At 55.7% G+C, this 6000-nt stretch overlaps 1 protein-coding gene across 1 annotated transcript in view; it reads right to left on the reverse strand.

Moving 5' to 3' along the window:
• The window catches only part of LOC139595743 (contactin-4), a 275452-nt gene extending 270691 nt beyond the window's left edge, over positions 1–4761 (reverse strand). The window contains exon 1 of the mRNA XM_071439314.1: positions 4607–4761. The gene's annotated coding sequence lies outside the window, so the exon portion shown is untranslated. The remainder of the gene's footprint in view (positions 1–4606) is intronic.
• Positions 4762–6000: the final 1239 nt, after the last annotated feature.

The following is a 6000-nucleotide window of genomic DNA, read 5'->3' on the forward strand; positions in this document are numbered from 1 at the left end:
TGCTGAGCCTTATGCAAATTGGCCTTAAACACCACATCTCTTCCTCGGCTAAACATTTATATCAATAAATGATAAACACAGATTTCGCCCCAGGCCAGCAAAGATACAGCACTGTCAGAACTCCTGGCAGAGCAAATCAGTCTGGAGCCAGGGGCTGCTCAGCTCAGCTCTCCTGGAAAACTGGAGGAAACCAAGATTTACTGGTGGGTCTTTCAAAAACATCTTGCTCTCAACAAGAATTGGGGAAAGTCCACATGGGAGGGTTGAGCCTCACTGAATCCAAAATCCAAAGAGAAGAAAAGGTGGGGAGGAACCATCCTGGTGCCTTTCTTTATTTTTATTATAACTTAGCAGAACTGGGTACTGGCTAGATCAGAAGATGAATAAGGGTGTCTGGCCACATCTGAGACATCTCCAGCAAGTCCTCAAGGAATGCAGCATCAGCAGCTGAATAACTGGGAGCTTGAGGAAGAACTAATAGGAAAAACAAATGTGGCAGAACCTCGTTTTTGAAACCTTAAACACAATTTTTAAAATAAATCCCTGCCATTTTGAAAATATGACTGCAGATGATTTTTTTGAGTCCTTCTGAAGTGCAATAAGTGCATCACTTACCTCACTGGAGGCCACATGCTGATACATCTGTGCTGTGATCGTGACCCTAAGCAAAAATCCCAATTTATGTCGCAGAGGCAAAACTTCCCCCTTCTGCTGCACCTTCCTAAAGCTGAACTCTGCACCTGCCAGCCACCAGATTGTTTTCAAAATGCTCTGACCCTGATGGTTCTGAGCCTTGACCTTCACTGATTTAACCCAGCAATTAAAAACCCCCCAAGAACTCGTTCTTTTTCTTGGTGTCAGGTTGGGATAGATTCTTACCCTGCAGATTGAGATAAAATGACTGCACTCAGGGAACAGCAAAGCAGGGAGTTATTTCCCAACATCCCCACCTTCAGAACCCTGTTTAGTGCACCAAACACTGCTCCCTTGGCTCATAAGGAGTGAGAAGCTCATGTGTGTGAGGATGAGAAGCAGATTTGACACAGATTTGACACAGATTTGACACATTTCCTCCGAGTACCCCCAGATTTGATGGCTGCTGGGAGGAGGGGGAGGCAGGGAAGAGCTGTGCACTGGCATGAAACAGTAAATCAGCAGGGTGTCATCATTATGGATTTGCTTTGCTAATAATAAAAAGAATGAATCACTCCTGTCATGATACCCGTGTCTGCACTGGAGTAACCACGGTGCTGAGCAGGGCTCAGCCCCAGCTGACATCTGTGGGTTTGGGGTGATTTGGGAGGAAATCACCAACACTTGGCCGTGTTTGTGATTACCTCCCTGCCAGGGGCTGCTCATCACTCACTCAGCAAGCAGCACAGGCTCCCTGTGGGAAGGAGAATTCCCAACTGTTGCACCAAAGGCTCTTCAAAGGGAGCTGGGTCCCCCGTGCTGGGGGCAGCCCCCATCCAAGCAGAGAGGGAGAGCTGCTCCTGCAGACACTGCACCAGGGCAGCCCAGGCCACACAGGGCAGGTGTGGGGAGAAACCCCAGGCCTGCTCTATTCTAACAGGGCTAAAAATAGACCTGTGATGATTTATGAACTTTCAAAGGCAGCAGAGTATTTTTAAGCAGCAGCAGCAGCAGCAGCTTCTGCTCCGTCTGCATCCCTCGGCGCCAGGGCTCTGTCCACCCTGCCCTGATGGGAACCAGCCCCTCCAGAATGCTCACCAAGCAGAATTAAACAAGACCACAAGAGCAAATAAAAAGGCAGTGATCTATCTGTCTCGTGGGTATTGCCCTTCCTTCCCTCTGCCTTGTCTTTACCCCCGAATTTCAAATATTCTTTTTTTAAATCACGTCAACTCCACAGAACTGTCAGACAAAGCCAACTCCTGAAGCCAAGGTAAATAAATCACGTGGCACCAGAATATTTACAAAATTACTCCAAAGTTTTGCATCTCTGGGAGAAATTTTATGTGAGCTCACCCCTGATTTCCAGCTGTCCCTGATGGGGTAACACACTAGTGAATTTGAAAGCAAGAAAACATTAATTCCAGTAAATAAAGACCTGGCTAGCAACAAGAAAGACTTTCGTGCATGTCCAAGTTTGGGAACCAAGGTGGGCTCCCAGCAGCTGTCACTGCTGCTGTCCTTCCCTCTGGTATAATAAAAGCTCCTCAGCCACAGCTGGGAATCAGCACTCAGGAATCCAGCACTGGAGGGATTACCTGGAAAATCACAGCAGGACCCTCTGGAGGAGGACAGCCGAGGTCTCAGGGACCCCCACCCCACGGGCAGAGGTGTCCTTGTGGCCCAGGGCAGGGGACACCTCACCCTGCCCTCCTCAGCATCCCTGGTGAGCCCCACACACCCCTGTTAACCCTTGGAGAGCCGGGCTTTGGAGGCTGCAGCACCTCAGCCCGTGCTCAGGGGGGCTGCCTGCACAGGTGAGCTGCTCCTCTGCTGTCATTCACATTCCCAACACACGTTTTGTCACTGTGGAGAGCAGAACCAGCTTAAAATTCCAGGAGCACCAGACAGGCTGGGAGAGAGCTCAGCTCCTCTGCAGAAGGATGGGAAAATCCTTCCAATTGCAGAGTTTAGCCAGGATCATTCAACTCCAACTACCTGCAGGCACACCCTGCTTCCCTGCACTCCCACCACCCATCAGCTGTGGGGTTTTGGGCAGGAGACCCTCAGAGCCTCCCAAAAGGTGTTCAGAAACACAGCCAGAGTTTGGGGTGCAAAGGGACATTTCCTGAAATCCCCCAAATTCTCGTCAGAGGGGTTCAGCTGTGCCCAGAGTTCAGCACGGGAGGGAGAGGTTGCTGCTCGCCAGTGGAAGCCATTGTCTCCAGCAGGCTGCCAAGGGGAAATTAGCAGTGTGCACACCTCTAAATGAGGCTGTACAGCACGGAAAAGAGGGATTAGCCATGTAAAGTAAGTCCTTTTGGTATTAGATTAAAGAGGGGAGGTGACTTTGAAGGATTATTCAAGAGCCATTTAAGCAGTTTTCAGGGACTTACAAACGCGGGGTAAAAATGCAGCTCCCTCAGGTCCAGAAAAGAAGAAAAATTCAGTTTCCCGGCCAGAAAAGCAGCAGGAAGAAGCTTCTGGGAGAAGTGCAGGCCCCCAGCACGCTGCTCCCAGGCTCGGCGCTGGCTGTGGAGCCCGGCTGCAGCATCACCTGCGCACCTGGGCTGGAGCCGCTGCAGGAGGCACAGGGAGCAGGGACGGGGCTCCCACAGCCACGGGATGGGTCAGGGCATCCCCCGGGCACCCTGCCAGCACAGGGCACAGCCACGCAGCCACTCACTGCGGGGCAGGGAGCGCTGCATGCGGGAAAGGAGCTCCGGACTATCGCGACCATCGCAAGAGGAGCCGCCACCAGCCCCTGCTCCCACCTCGGTGATTTATCCGCTGGGATGCGGGTCCTGAACCGAGCCATGGAAACCGGAGGATGGGCGAGCACAGCCACAAAAACTGATTTCTGCCTCCAGCCAAACGTGCCCCGCTTCCCCGCACCTGCCGGTGCCTCATCAACGTGCCGGCTCTTAATCCTCTGCCCACATTAATCCAGCCAGGGGAGAGGAGTACGTGGCTACAAGACATCAGACTGCTCTATCGAACCCTCCCGAGCCCTCCTCGGGGGGGGGAAAAACCTTCTTTGGCTTAGTCTAAATTAAGGTGACGGGTAATTAGTATGTAAGATACAAACTATTGCCACTTGTTATGCAAGCAGCATCCTTTAATTTGTAGTTTCGAGAGCAAGCCGCTCCTGTCTGGGATAAATAAAACAACACGCTGCGGTATGTTGCTCACGACACGGGAGCAGCAGCAGCCTGGGCAAAGCAAAAGGAGCTTCAACTCCAGCCGGGAACGCGGCTGGAGCCGGCAAAAAGTTCTGCGTGCGCCTGGAGCAGCCTGAGGGGAGCATCCCCGCGTCCGCATCCCGGGATGCTCCTGCTCTCACTCGGGGATGTGCCCGCTCTCACTCGGGGATGCTCCTTCTCTCATTCAGGGATGCTTCTGCTCTCACCCGGGGATGCGCCCGCTCCTGTCCGGGGATCATCCCCGCTCTCACCCGGGGATGCGCCCGCACTCACTCGGGGATGCTCCTGCTCTCACCCGGGGATCATCCCCGCTCCCACTCAAGGATGCGCCCGCTCCTGTCCGGGGATGCTCCTGCTCTCACCCGGGGGATGCTCCTGCTCTCACCCGGGGGATGCTCCTGCTCTCACCCGGGGGATGCTCCTGCTCTCACCCGGGGGATGCTCCTGCTCTCACCCGGGGGATGCTCCTGCTCTCACCCGGGGATGCTCCCGCTCCTGTCCAGGGACCGCGGCCACCCCCGCCCGGTGGCTCCGCATGACCCCGCGGCAGCTCCGCGCTCCGGGGGCACCGGGGGTCCCTGCGGGCCCCTCGCCCCTCCGGCCGCGCCTCCGCTCCGCCGGCTCCGCAGCGCGCCCGCGCTCTCTTCCCCCGCGCCGCAGCCTTGCTTGAAAATTCCTTATTTACCCCTATTTCTTTTTTTCCTTAAATCCCGTTTTAAATCCGCCTCCCTCCCTCCGAGCCGTGCCGAGCCGAGCCGTGCCGCGCTTACCTGCCCGGGGCGGGGGGTTCATTCCCGGCGCGGCTCCGCGGTGCGGGCGCTCCCGCGCGGTCCCGCGGCCGCAGCATTGAGCGGCAGCGGCGGGGCCGGGCGGGCTCCGCGCTGAGCCCACCCACCCCCGAACCGCCGTGCGCGGGGGGCGGGCGGGCCGCGTTAACCCTTCCTGCCCCGCCCTGCCCGCCCGGCGGCGCTCGGTGCCGGCCCCGCGGGCAGCACCCCCTGCCCTGCCCTGCCCGGCCCTGCCCTGCCCTGCTGCAGCCCAGGTGCGGCTCTTCCCGCGGCTCCACCCGCACCCCGGCCGGCTCCGAGCCCGTTCCCGTCGCGCTCCCCGCTTTTCCCCATCCCCGACCAGCCCCGAGCCCGTTCCCGTCGCGCTCCCTGCTTCTCCCCATCCCCGACCAGCCCCGGTCCCACTAAGGGAGACCACAGAAGCCCAAATTACCGCTCGCGGCTTTTTTTCTTTTTTTTTTTTTTCTTTTTAAAAATCTATTTTATTTTCTTTTTCATTTCCCCCTCGGCGTTGCCCTCCGGTTTTAATGCCAGATTTGTCGTAATTACCTCGCTCTTTGAAGCGAGCCTCTCCTCACCCGCCAGCCTCTCGCTCAGCCCTTTGCATGCACTGTCTCCTTTCATCCCCTTCCCGTTCCTCCTCGTCCAAGAACTGCGTGTGTCGTGCAGGGAGATGAGGAGCCCGAGAGCACAGTGCACCTGGTGCCAGCCCTGCTGCTCCCAAGCTCTGCTGGCCGTCCCCGTGCCCAGGGATGCTCCCAAACCTTCCCCAGGATCCCTCATCAGGGTCTGTGCTTGCTGCTGCAGTGGAAGTGATGAGCCACAAACCGCTTTGAAAGTCAGGAGTTGAGGCTTAATAAGCAGCATAATGTAAAGGCACAAAGAAAAGGGGAAAAAAAAGTATTCAGAAGTGAATGTGGGACCTACCTTTCCCCCTGTCCCAAAATCCTGTCCTGGGAAGTGCTCTTCAATGCTTGTGCAAAAAAATAAAAGCCTTGCAGTGCAAAGAGGGTATTCAGTCTTAACTGTGCCTCCCCTGGGTTTTGAGGGATTAAGTGAAACCCTTATTATGTTTAATTATCTCTGGAGTTGCTCTCTGTGCTTGCTGCCTTGCTTTATGGTTTAATAAACTGCACGTCGATAGAAAGGGAATGACAATTAACAGTAGTGCAGGCTGGGCTGGCGTTTACTGCTGCTCACAGGTTCCTCCTCCATGTGCCTGCTCTCAGGTGCTTCATCCCCACCTACCAGAGCCTCTTTGGGCAGCTCAGGAGCGTGGCTGGACCTCACACAGGGGTTAGCTCTGCAGGTCCAAGGTGTTGTGAGCTCTTCATGGAGAGGGGACAGCACCCTGGAGCATCTCCAGGCTGATGGAC

This window comes from Agelaius tricolor, unplaced genomic scaffold (assembly GCF_023055355.1).
Source record: "Agelaius tricolor isolate 1412-34295 unplaced genomic scaffold, bAgeTri1.0.p SCAF_14, whole genome shotgun sequence".
NCBI classification, from domain to species: domain Eukaryota; kingdom Metazoa; phylum Chordata; class Aves; order Passeriformes; family Icteridae; genus Agelaius; species Agelaius tricolor.